The sequence below is a fragment of the Ambystoma mexicanum genome, chromosome 9, assembly GCF_040938575.1.
Source record: "Ambystoma mexicanum isolate Mex_15411 chromosome 9, UKY_AmexF1_1, whole genome shotgun sequence".
Lineage (NCBI taxonomy): Eukaryota > Metazoa > Chordata > Amphibia > Caudata > Ambystomatidae > Ambystoma > Ambystoma mexicanum.
The window spans coordinates 1177585646-1177599717 of NC_090931.1; the positions used below are offsets into that span (position 1 = coordinate 1177585646).

Below are 14072 nucleotides of genomic sequence, written 5' to 3' on the forward strand. Positions count from 1 at the left end.
GGACAGTTAGATACTAATTGGCGTATTCTAACTGTGTATTTGTTGGTCTAATTTAGTGGTATTCATTTATCTGATTAGTTGTTGTAGAATCTTTCAGCAGTTAGATAGCTTTTGGAGTATTCTAACAGTTTATATTTTTTTAACACAAGTTTACTTAGGGTTTAAATACAGTTTAGTTATCGAATTTTGGTTTTAAGAACATCAAATAAGCGTTTGTAAGATATCCTGGTAATCGCTGCTTTAGAGTAATGGTACTATCATTACATTCAAACCATCCACATTTCTTTTTTATATATGCAGTGTAGTACCCTGAATTGGTTGTGGCTCCTGCGTGCTAGATTATACCTATTGTTGTGAAGGTTTTCTTACCAAGTGATATTTGACCATGTGTGAATCCAGTCAGCTTGCAGTTGTTTTTGGTACCATCTGCATTGTAAGGTAGAAGCATTAGTATTATGTATTTACTATGTGTTTGTATTAGTAACGTGGAGCGATTATCTGAATTGCAGGTAGAGCATAATCTACCATGGTTTGCATTTTGTACAAGTCGCTGAAATGGAATGGATTCACAATTTGGTATTGATATATATATATGAAGCGTTCATTGGGGATTTCTTCTTGTGTCACATTGTTGCAGAGAGTGCATGTATGTTTCCACATGTATGAAATCTGAAAAATTTCATTTATAGGTATGTTTTTGTATTCCAGTACTTGTAGTAAGTACATTAGAAATTCTTGTGGATCTTCCTGTGAATTTATAGTGAATTTCACCATTCCAGCACAGTAGTCCAATTGTTGTCTTTTTTCATAAACACTATACGTGTTGTCAGGATTGTTTGCTGCATTTCTGTGAAGTACTAACATTTGCAAACACAATGGGTCTGTACTGTGTAAGTAAATGTTGTCAACAATTGGTGGTAATTGAAATAGCATATTCATTGCTACATTTGGGTAGCAACTTACACAAACTATATTTGAGAATGTAAATGGTCCAGGTAGTTCTGTATCTAACTGCTTTTTTTGGAGTTTGTCTTCCGTCTTTAACGAAGTACCTGGTTTATTTTCCCTAATGGATTCTTTTTTGCTTGTGGTACTTGATGAAGTATTAGTTTCTTTTACTCTCTTTGGAGGATTTGCAGTGACATCCTGTTGCATTTCTGTTTTATTTATTTTTCTTTTGTAACGTTTTACTTTTTGTGGAACACAATATGTGTTTAGGTTGGGGTGTATAGTGAGCGAAGTCTAATGTACTCTAAAATGCAAGGAATATCAGCGTTTATTTTACTTGCATCAAAGTTGATTAGAAATAGACCGTCAAGTGTATGTAAGCGTGATAGTGCTACATAGCTCATGCCTTCTTTAAAGACTGTGTTACCAATATCTATCATTGCTTTGTCTAGGGTAAGACCTTGTGATTTATGAATCGTGACTGCGTATGCAAGAGTTAGAGAAAATTGTTCTCTGCGTACATACATATCTTTGAAGAGAAGGAATCTAGCTGTTGAGCGTCCTATCCTTTTTACTTCTGAAAGTTTGTTAAAGAGTATATTGACAAACTGAATTTTGTTGTCGCGTGAGTATGTTTGAAAGCCAACAACTGTACCAAGTGCTACATTAACTAGTCCTTGTCCACATCAAGGTTACGTTTAAGCATTACTCTGCAATTTAAGGATAATTTTAATATCTTTTCTAAGCCTGCTGTGTTTGAGATTGATTTTTCCAAACTATTTAGACTTGTTGTGGCTTGATCACACATGGGTAGTGTCATACCATGTACATCTAGTTTGTCTGTGGCGCTAATTTCCATGATTGGTTGCATTTCTTTACTTAGCATGATTTCATTGAATTTGAAACAGCTTGCAAGAGTTGGCATTAAGCCCATACAATTGACATTTTTTTGAGCTAATTGTTCCATAACATCTGTAGCACATGCATTTTCGCCATAAAGTGCATTAATGTGCTGGATTTTCAATATTGCTTCTGCTTCTTTAGAAAGTATACCAACTCTGATACTTTTTAAAATGTTGGCATAAGTGAGATCTGCAGATTGCCGTATGTTTTCTGTTAATTCTTTGTATTGGAAATGTTGCCAAATGTTGACATTTCCAATGCTGGCAACAGTTTTACGGCAGAGTTTGTGTCCTAATGTTTTAAAAATTGGCTCACCTTTTACTGGTGTTAATTGAAGCAGATCTCCAAAACAATAATGTGTTTTCCTGCAAAGAGCTCTTCATAATCTGTTTTGAGTACTTCTTGTAATCTGAGGTGAATCAAAGCTAACATCAGGTTGGAGACCATGCTCACTTCATCTATTAGTAGCATTTTCATTTGTTTCAATACTCTGCGTAATTCTATTGCAGCTTCTGCAGAAAGTTTATAATAGTCTAATTTTTTCTGGTGTTCTACTGGTAATAGTAGTAATCAGTGTAATGTAACACCACCTATGTTGTAGGCAGCTAAACCTGTGGGGGCAGTGACAACAGCTGACAGTTTGTTGTTTGTCAATTGTTGAAGGAACTTACTAATGATTTTGATTAGGAATGTTTTGCCAGAACCAGCTTCACCACTGACGTACAGTAGTATAGGTTTATATTTATGGCAGGAACATTCTTTATTTTCATGTTTTACACCATGTGCAATTCGTTTTGTTACTTCTTGAAAAATGCTACTGTGCTCATCGTTTAGTTTTGATTGTAGTATAGTTAAGTCTTCTTTATCTTCATACTGACACATGGTGTTTTCTACTTCTATCATAGCTAATTCTGCCTCATTTATTATTAGTGGTTCTCCCAGTGGTTCTTGGCTTCCTGTTACAGAAGGTTGGCTACTGTCAGGAGTGTCCTTATCTAGTTGGGCTTGGAGTTCTCTTTGTGTTGCTGTTCATTGTACAACATTGTTTTGTACTGTGTAAAGTTTACATAAGTTATAGTGCTGTAGGGTATTTTGTGGAGATTTGGGGCCTGACGGTATTTTATTACCGCCGAAAAATAACTTAGCAATAATCACTCCCTGTATTCAGATTGGGCCATGTGCAACAATAATACAGTGGACATGCATTATTTCAGCACCCAGACATGCATATTTGGTATGCGTGGTTGGTATGCGTGGTTGGTGGTATTTTGGTGAGCATAATTCCCTTGTTTTATTTGTGGCCACAATGTCCAGAATCCCTTATCTTTGCTTATATTTTTCGTGTAATCACTAGAGAGACCTCAGACCTACATTTTAGGAATACCACATTTTCAGTGTTAGTGTGCCACCATGGGCGATCTCACTGACTTATTTACGACAGAGAGCTATATGTGGTAATTTTGTGGTAATTTCCACTACCTTATATACGGTAGAGAACTATGTTCAGAGAGTCCCTCTTCCCGTTGGCTCATGTACCTCCAACGAGCTATGCTACAAACAATCACTCTCAACTGTCCATACTGAATATGATCATGCACACATCTGTCTTAAAATGACAATTGCATTGTTTAAAACCTCCCCTCATCATCAGCACTATATTGGTAAATATAAGACACACCACCCGTCTGCTTTCAAATATTTTTCTGTATTATAAAAGTTGCATTTAAACACGATCTCACTCTTTACAGAAATAAATAAAATAGCACAGTAACAGCATTGTCTGTGATACACTGAAAAAGTAGTGGCGGAGAACAGAACCCAATTTGCAACATTAACATGTGATTAAGGCACCGGAATCTCCTTTCCTACTCTGACTGAATATTCTCGTACACACCAGCTCCCACACTTATGTAATTACCTTATCTGTTCAGCCCGAGTTTTCTTCAGCTGTTCTCTTTCTGAATGTGGCTCCCTTGAAGATTAACCCCAGTGAAAAGGAGCGCCTTGCCTTCTCAAACCGGGGTCATTGCCTGGAACTCTCAGCTTTTTCAGCAGAAATGCTCCAACCAGGAAAAAAACAGGTCCTTCTCCTAGCTCTCCAAATCTCCACTGTCCTCCTTCCTCCTTAAACTCCCCCCAGCAAAACTCTGATCACTCCCTCTAGCATGATACTTGCTATGACGCTGCTCCAAGCAGAATCAATCATGCCATCTCCTCCTTCTCTACACAATGGCTCATTTTTATAGTAATACTTTGTAACCAACTGATTTCCTGTTCTTTCGAGCTCTTTTGCTTCCTGTAGTTATGTGGACAGGGCAGCAGAGAAAACAAAAAAAATGGATGTGCGTTTAAAAGTTCACTTTCAGAATAGGCCTAATTCTGCAGTGGAGACACATTTTTATTAGTGGATTATGTTAACTTCAGTTTCATTAGTCAGGTTAGTTATGAGTAATCTTAGTTATTAATTTTCAAATGTGTCTCTCGCACCATAGGCATTTCAGGTGAAAAAATAGTGTGCATTTTTGAATGTGCACGTGTGCTTTTAACTGTAAAAATAGATTTGCATCTTATATGTTAAAATCGTTTTTGACTGAATAGCCTGTCTTTCCTTGTTGATCTGGTAACACATATAGCAATGCACCGCACCCTTGTGGTGGTGCTGCATAAAAAAAAATTGCTACCTGTGCAGTAGTGCTGTACTCTGTGCTGTAACACGCCAAATATCCTTACATACCCTCCTTTTGTTTTTAGAACTTGGCTACAATCCAAGCCAATTCCTAAAAACAAATTGTTCTTTCTTTTTTCTTTTAAAATGCATGTGTATTGGGATATCTTTCTCTTCCTGACGTAGCTAGTAAAATCAGTAACATTTTCATTTTTACTGATAGCACAATCAACCATCCACCCATGATTAGCACCAGGATAGCCAAACCCACTATTGAGCGTTCCCCCCAGGTTCCCCAATTAAATCTTTCCACTTCTATTATGCCCAGATTACTAATTGTAATATTGTTTTTTCTCAAATTCATTTTTATAACATGTCTTTCTTTGTGATTCAATAAATATTCCACATCCGGATCTATTGGAAAAGTATCCCTTTGAAAAAAATCGATATTTTCCACTTGGCTTTCCCAAACATCATTTGTTACATGAAACAATGTTAATCCCCCAATTGACACAATTGCATCCTTTGGAACCTGTAAATAAAAAAATTATATTTCACCTGTTTAACCACGTATATTCCATGGTTTAAATGTACTACCGTCATGTTCTTTAAGCAGGTGCTGACCAACCATTTACCTCTGACCATCTTAGCCTGTGCCATTTCTTCACTCCCCATATTACTAATAATCACTTCACATCCCACTGATATACTTGGGTCAGATTTCAAACCACAAATAGCATCTGTGGCATCAGGAACAAACGGTTTACCTGGACACATATAATTTTGTTCTTTAAATGTTACACATGTTTCTAGGTTTGGTATTAAATAAACTTCAGGTTCCCATGACTGAAATGCCACCACTTCTGGAGTCTTAATCTTAATGAATTTGTCCTCTTGCCAAAATCCCACGTTGTGTACCCACTTCGTTTGATAAATAAGATCAGGGGCTACATATGGGATGCATAGCAAAAATCCGATCTCTAGTCTTTCCAAGTCCACATATAACGGCATTGCATTCCCCATTTGGAATGCAATTTTTACCTGTATTATGTCAATTTCCCTCCTGGTCAATCTTTCTATCATTTGACGAATGATGTCCTGCGAAACAAAATACAATGGAATATGTCCTTGAATCAATTGTGAAACTGCAGTTTGAACTTCTCTCATATAATTTGTCAATAGTCTATCAACAGGACTCATTATGTTCAATATTTCATTTAAAGTTCTGTCATGCTTAAGTATTATTTTAGTCGCCCGTTGCATTACATCCGCTTGTTCATTTAGAATGATTGCAGTTTCATTTATGAATCTTACTTGTTCATCCAGTCCCCCTCTAATTCCACCTAATGTTTTTTGTATTATTTCTAGGTCAATACTCAGTTGTTGTGCTTTAGTACTCAGTTTTCCTACCGAAATAGAATTGGCTGTTGATATTGTGGTACCTATTATTGCTCCAACTATAGACATTACCATTGATATCGCGAGCATCACCGCACCTCTCTTTCCTCTCTTCTTCTTAATGTCTGCTGAATTCACAAATGTTTTTTCCAATTGCATTAATATATCTCTTATTGACTGCTTAGTTTCCTCTTTTCTTATTTCCAGCCACTCTTTAGTCTGTTCAATCTTAATTCCGGTATTGTTCAAGTGTTTTTCAATCAAAATCTCAGGATTTAATGGTATGTATATATTTTGGAAAATCACCCTTCTATCACTCATGATGAATCCTGGTGCCTCTTCCACCGCAATACCAGATGCTGGTCCAGGTTCATGGCAAGCAGCATGTCGGCCAGTTCATTCATTATGCCAGCCTCAATCTTCTTCTTTGGCCGTCGCTCCTCCTCATCCTCAATCACCCGGTCTGCCTGCAGCAAGTCTGCCTCCTCGGGAACCGTGATCAACTCCTCTTCTTCTTTGTTGTCCTCCTCTTCCTCTGCCTCTTCTTGCTCCTCTGCATTCTGGGCCCCGAGTTGATAGTTGTCTGCTACGTTCCTGGTAAAAACCGTGATCCCAAGGCCAAGCCATTCCAGAATCATGGACTGTTTTCCTCCTTGGTAATAAATCATGTCATCATTCAGGCCATAAATAAGACTCTGCCAGTGACTGGACTGGATGTGCTTCTCCAGAAACCTCTCGTGCAGAACCCCCAGCATGGTGCATTCCAAGTGCTGGCTGCCCTCCAGCAGCCTCTGCTCCGATTGCTTCAACTGTGTGTTGATGTCCATGTAAGCCCTGCGCAGGTGCTGCGGCAGGTTCCGCCGGAAGTCTCTGCAGCTCCGCAGCTCCCTCAAGGTGTACTGCTTCAGGATCTCGCTGCTGCTTCGGCCTCCAACACGCACAATCCCCTTGGCGAGAAACGTGTGAATTCCTTCAAGAAACTGGTCGAGGGCGTGGTCGGTGTAGCACACCACGAGGACAGGAAATGTCCGGTGGTTGACCTGCCATACGTGGTCATTCGTGAGCAGGGCTTGCGCGATCTTCAGCCCCACATATGTTTTACCTGTTCCAGGAGGTTCTTGGATAATGGCCAGCTCCTTGGTCAGCGCAAGTCGTAATGCATCCATCTGAGAATCGTCTAACAGCAGAGCTTCTTTCGATGGCCAAGCTGTAGGATTCAGGATTTCAATGCTGTGATAGGTCTGAGGTACAGGCACCTTGTCCACACTCGACCCACTCTCTAGCAAAGAAGTAAGGTCGTAGCTGCCACCCATCTGCAAGTACTTAGGAGGTGCAACCTCTGGGTTACACTCTACAATGTATTTCTGGAATGGGATATCCTCCTCTTGAATCTCCTGCAGCCCTTCTAGGACGTGTCTATAGGCCTCAAAGTATGCCGTGGTCTCCACCATGAGAAAAGAGTCTGAGGGCTGAACATCTGCCAGGAGCTCTTGACTCTGTTCAAAGTGCAGCTGCACCATTCCATGCTGCAGGCACTCAGCATCACGGTCTGACACAGTGGCAAACAGGAATGTCTCAAAGTTGTCCTTGGACATGCAGACCAGGGAGCCATAAATGAGACGCTTGGAATTCTGCCACCGAACAAACTTCAGGGGTTTAGTGTCAAACTGTACCTTGTATACAATTCCTGAATAGGAGCACAGGGGGGCGATGATCCGTGTGTCAAAGTAGATGCTGATGTCATCAAAGTGCCTCTTCCGCAGACCTTGGTCCTCAAAGCTCTCGAGAAGCTCCATGATGCCTTCCCTCAGGGGTCTGACAAAATCCTCCCGCAAGAGGCGGAAATGTGTGTCTAGGTAGATGGAAGTGCTATCATATCTCCCGGAAAGCATGTTGGGGCGAAGGAAGGGCCTATCATTCTTGTGGATCTCATTGTATGTGGGGTAAATGGTAATTGTGCGGTAGCTGTCCTGGTCATTGGCCTCTGAATCTTTTATGGTGCATGTGTCCACATGCAGAGTTCCTGCTCGTCTCCTCTCCTGGAGGTGCTGAATGTTGGTCTGGATTTTTTCCACACTCTTCTCAACCGTTTCACCAATATCCACTCCAGATGCTCTCAGGGCGTTCATTGAGGCTGGCAGGATGGAAACAAGCATGGATGTTTCCTGTACAGAGCTTGCCGGGAAGACACTCACCAGATCCTGCATGAGGGAGACAATGTTGCCAATGTGTACTGGGTATTGGTGGCGGCGACAAGGCATACCCTCCGTCATCATGCTAACTACATAGTGCGGAAGGCACATCTTGAGGAAATTGGATTCCTTCAAGATGCCAAGCAGGTGCTGAACACTTTGGCGATCAAGCTTGGAACTGCAAGCCTTGCACAGCACCTTGCATATGAGCTCTAGGAAGTTTGGCTTGATGGATGGGAAGGAGAGCAGCTCTCTCAGCCCAGAGTGGGAAGCAAGCGTGATGACCACTTCAGAGGGGTCCTTGTCCAGGAGCTCTTCCATGGCTTTGAACCCCAGCCTCCGTACCAGCTGAGGTTGCTCACGGCCCTGTGCTTGGTCCTGCTGAAAAGAACTTTGTGGGTATGCTCTCCGTTCTCTTACATCTTGGATCTCAAACCGCCCTCTTCTTCCCTCGTTTCCAGGTCCGTTCCTTTGCCCTCTGCCTCTATTCTGGGGTTGGCCATAATAGTTTCTCCTTCCATTAAGTAAGCCCCCTCCTAAAGGGTTTTGTCCATTGTCACCACGTAAACGGGCACCTAGAGGGTCAACATCAGGCCCTGGGTTTCTTCTGAGTTGGTCTGCTGGTGGATTTTCTCGTGGTTTTGTACTGTGTAAAGTTTACATCAGTTATAGTGCTTTCATTTGCTTTGAAAGCATCATCATATGAGTCATAGTTATCTAGTAATTGTTCTTCTTTTCTCCATTGTTTGAAGAGTTGTAGCAGGGACATGTAATATACTTCTTTATATTGAGGAGTCTTTAATGACGATTTGATATGATTAATTAAATTTGGTTTATTGAGTTTAACTAAGCTGCCTTCACAGTTTGTCACTCTGTATTTACCTTTTTTTCATCAGGTTTCATATTATTTTTGTATGTGTAGTTTTGGGCTATGTGGTATAGACACATGTTTTCCAAAGTATTACTTCTGTTTGGGTAGTATGTGTCCAATACATTGTTTTTTTTAAATGTCTTTGCTGTTGGGATCATGTTTGGCTATTTTTTCTATATCTTCATATGATTTTAGAACTCTTTTTCTAGATTTAGCTGGACCAAGACTTAGCCATACTATATTTTCAGATTTACCATAGAATGCAGTACCAGTTAAACGATCAGCTGCTTCATATGATCCACATTCTCTATGGGTGAGCATTGCAATGCCCAAGCTGTATAATTTCTGAGATACTGTTTTATCTGATGACAGGTCATTCCAGAGGTCTTCGAGCTCTGTCTTTTCTGCTTTAGTTAAGTATGCTGTGACATACCATGCAACTGTAGTAGAATTGTCTGCAATGTACTGCATATCTATGTTTGCATTCCATAAGTGGGCAATGATTGCATTATAATCATTGATATATTTTTCTTCTTCTTTTCTTTTTATGGAATATGTATTTTTAGGTGACTTACCTTTAACTCTATGTCTAACTGAAGACATGAGGTTGTTCACTTGACCTGTATTTGTAACTGGTCTAGGGAAACCAAATCGCCATTTGGTGTAGTATTTGCCTTTGTTTTTGTATTTGCGAAGACAATATTTTCCACATTTGTGTCTTTGAAATTGTAAAATGTGTGCATGAAGATCACGATTTGTGGCTTCTGATGGAATTTCACAAGTGACATATTTTTCAATAAACTGTAAAACAGTGGCATCACTGTCTTGACCAAATTTAGGAGCATCTTTAATCCATAAAAGCATGTGGATATGTGGTGCATATCCTCTGGCTTGGCATTCTTTTCTCCAAAAGAAGTGTTGCACTTCTCCAAGGGGAGGAACAGTTTTATTACAAATAAAATGTAGCATAGCAATTAAGCGATGGTGAAAATATCTTGAAACATTAACAGGATCCAAAGAACGAAGTTCTCCAGGTCTTAGTATATCTATGTTTGTTTTGTTTTTATTTGATATGCGTAGGAAATCATGCAAATCTTCCCATGCCTATTCTGCACAACTTAATGTAACAAACCAAGTGGGTGGGCCAAGGTTTCTGATCATGCAACGTACATCTCCATGACGTCGAAACCAGTACTCTTTAGTACCACGCATATTTGCTAATAGATTTGTAATATTTGATTGTAAAACCTCATCCTTTTGTTGCACTTTTTCTAATAATAGTGTAGCTGTCATATTTTGAAAGTGTGATCCTGATTTTAATATGTGTGCAACTCCGTAAAATAAAGTTGCTAGTTTACTTTCAAAGAGTAGGTGGAATATATATTCCACATTTGTCTAAATCTAGGATCTTCAGAATACATCCGTAATGAGCGGTATTCTGAAGCTGATATTTGAATAGGTCTATCATCATACCTTCCTCCTTTGACAGTAGAAAAGAGTAGAGGAAAAGCACGTGCTTCTATACTTTTTTCCCATATGCTGATTGGCGATCCTTTTGTGTGACGCATTTGGTAAGTTTCCAGTACATCTTCTACGGTGTCATTACAGTGCAAAGGATGAATTGCATAATGGTCTAAAGTATTTGATATTGTAGCAGGATCTAGTAGCTCAAATTGACGAACTTCTTGTGTTTCTTGAATTATTTCAGTTGTATCTTTCAAGTTTTCTTCAATATTAATTTCTTTGTAATATTCATTATTCTGTTTAAGATATTGGAAGGCTTGTCTAACTTTATATAAATCTACCAGCTGTTGCCATATTTTTTTGTCTTTTGTAGTTACTCCATTTACTAAGATAATTAAAGATTGCTGCATTGGAAATTGCACTCCTAGAGTATGCACATTTTCTTTTAGATCTAATGGTAAATAAACTACTTTTCCACAAATGCCTTTTACCAATTCAGAGGGAGGTAATTTTGCTGTTTTTGGTTGAAGGTGTATTATTGCTTGAAATGGGTGTACTGTTTGAATTATGATGCTCTCATATAAATTAAGTTGTTGTAGGGGTTTTGGTACTGGGTATAATTTGAAATTATTTGTGATAGCACGTGAAGGAGTTTGGTTGTTGTCAAGTTTTGTAGTGCAGTAACTGCAAAGTATTAAGGGCTCGGTTATTTCGTAATTGTTTTCTGCTACAAGGTCGAGAGCCAATTCAAACCATTTAGAATCCTCATTGTCTTCTATTTTGAATGATAGGTCTACAGTTTCTGTGTTACTTTTATAAAAAGTTCTACGGCAACATACACATACATGGTTTGGTACTTCAGCTGATGTACTTTTAAATTTTAGTATTTCTTTTTTGTATGTGTTTAGCAAAAGGTTGCCATGTGTAGAATTGTTGCTTAATTGGTTTAAAGCTATTTCATTCTGTAAATGGCTTTCACTTCCAAAATATTTTTTCTGGATATAGTGAATTTCTTCAAGTAGGTCTTTTGCTGTACCATGTAGAAGGATGTTATTTAACTTTGCTAGTGCTAAAGCAGGACTTTTAGCATAGTACAGTTTATAGACTAGATTTCTTATAGTTGAATGATGTGTTGATAACCTTTTGATATCATGGAAAGTGGTTTTACAAGTAGGTCCTGTAATGCAGGCCAATGAATGTCCTTGTAGTCCTGTGTACTTGCGCACTGGACAGGTATCCATATTTTGCAGTAATTTAATTTTGTTTTTGTCTTTGCTTTTTACATATTTATTGAGGAATTGGCGTAAAGATTTGAAACATTGTTTGGGAATGTTGCACATTGACGTGCATGGCCATTTGTACACTAGACGTTCTGATTCAGTTGAATGGAGGGGTAGTTTTCAGGGCATATTTTTGTAAGGAGTACTTCTTGTTCCATTATGGTATTATTCACTTTTTCATAACCTCGATCACTGCTATGTATGGCAATTGTATTTGTTTGCTTTTGTTTGTACGCTTCTTCATTAAAATATGGTTCTATGCTCGTAGTGTGATTCCATTCACCTCCGCAGATACTTAAGAAGTTCTTTCTGTTGACATTTCGCTTATTGAGAAGTCTTTTTTGTAATTTAGTTATTAGTTTTGTTAGTGGTTTCATTTTGTTTAACAGTAAAATAAATAACTTTCTTTTGAGAAAAATTGCACTGTCCATTAACGCTTCTAAGATTAATTTCCTACGATAGGTTTTAAGCATTGAACCTGATTTCTCTCCTGTTTTTATAAGATTTTGAAGGACTTTGTGACGGTACATTTTGGCCAAAATACTTTTCTTGGTATGCTTACTTTGCACTATATTAAAATTTGAAGAAGTAGTGATAGCTGATTTTCTGTTAATTGTTTTTTGGTTTGTTTTACATTTTGATAGAGGAGGCAAAGTTTTTGTACTTGAAACTTCTTGTGTTTCACTTATTGGCCATATGAGTTTACGTGTATGCTGGCGCGATTGCCTGAATTATAAAAAGGGCATAATATGACATGATTTGCATTATGTAGAAGCTGGTGAGATGGAATGGATTCACAATGTGGTATGGATACATACACAAATCAGTTATTAGGGATGTGATCTTACGAAACATGGTTCCAGAGAGTGCATGTATGTTTATGTGTGTATGAAATCTTGAAGATTTTATTTATAGGGATGCTTTTGTTTTCTAGCACTTGACAAAAGTACATTAGAAATTATTGTGGATCTTCCTGTGTGTTTATGGTGAATTTTACCATTCATGTACAGTAGTCCAATTTTTGCCTTATACCTGATACACAATAAGTGCTGTCAGGATTATTTGTGGCATTTCTATGAAGGACGAGCATTTGCAAATGCAACAGTTCCGAGCCATTTAAGTAAATGTTGTGACAATTGGTGGCAATTGGAAGAGATTGATACATTTGCCCAGCAATTTGCTCCAGTTGTGTTGCTGAATATAAATGACCAGAGAGTTGTGCCTCTGTATCCTTTGATGGGCCCACAGTTGTCTCTTGAAAATAGGATTTTGTCTGTTTGTCTTATGATGGAGGTGCAGTTGTTTGTGGACTCAAGAGTTTTATGTTTGTATTATTTAATGGAGCAGCAATTGTTCTTTGTTTCTTTAATGCTATTGCTGAGTAATGTGTTATAGGTACCGTTTGCATTTATTTTCTATTTAAAGGTTTTCTTTTTTGAGGTACAGGGTACCTATCTAAAGGGGGGTGTAGAGTGCACGTAGCTTGTTATGTTCTAGGATGCAAATAAGGTCAGTGTTGACCTTCTTTGCATCAAAGTTAACTAGGAATATACCATTGAATGTACACAGACTTGAAAGTGCATCATAACTCATACCTTCTTTAAAGACTGTGCTGCCAATGTCAATCAATGCGTGATCTAGGATTAGAGTTTGTGATTTGTGAATAGTGACAGCATATGCAAGAGATAGGGAGAATTGTTCTCTGTGTACGTACATGGATTTAATAAGCAGGAAACATGTTATTGTGCAGACTATCTGTAGTACTTCTGCAAGTTTGTCAAAGTGGTTGTTGATAAACTGAATGTTGTTGTCATGTGGATATTTGTGGAAGCCAACAACTGTATCAATTGCTCCATTGAATGAACTTTGTTCTCCATCAAGGTTACACTTTAAAATTACTCTGCTGTTTAGACACAGAGTTAATATTATTTTGAATACAGCTGTGCCGGACATAGATCTTCAAAGCTATTTAGTCATGCTGTTGCTTGTTGACACATAGGGAGTGTCATGCCGTGCACTTCTAGATTGTCTGTGGAGCAGATAAGTATTATGGGTTTTATTTTATTGAGCATTTGTAAGGTGCTTTATGCAACAGAATTGTGTCTCAAAACACTACAAGGCTGAATGGGAAGGGAACATGGAAAATAATAACCATGGTTAAACAGTAATATATAGTCATGGTCCAAATAGGCCTTGTTGCATTTGCCCATGCAAGTGCATTGAGGAGAAGTGGTGGTCGACAAGTGCTGGAATAGGGACCGGGAGGGTAGTGCTAAGGGGAGCCAGGAGTAGGACATTAAGTTAAGTGCTAGTGCAGGTGGCTCTCAAGGGTTGAATGTGGTGCCACCAGG

At 38.7% G+C, this 14072-nt stretch overlaps 1 protein-coding gene and 1 pseudogene across 3 annotated transcripts in view; one reads left to right on the plus strand and one right to left on the minus strand.

The window, feature by feature from the left end:
• The window catches only part of LRP1B (LDL receptor related protein 1B), a 4835697-nt gene that overhangs the window by 524767 nt on the left and 4296858 nt on the right, over window positions 1-14072 (plus strand). The gene's annotated exons all lie outside the window — the stretch shown is intronic.
• LOC138489539 (NFX1-type zinc finger-containing protein 1 pseudogene) lies at window positions 6232-8565 on the minus strand (annotated as a pseudogene).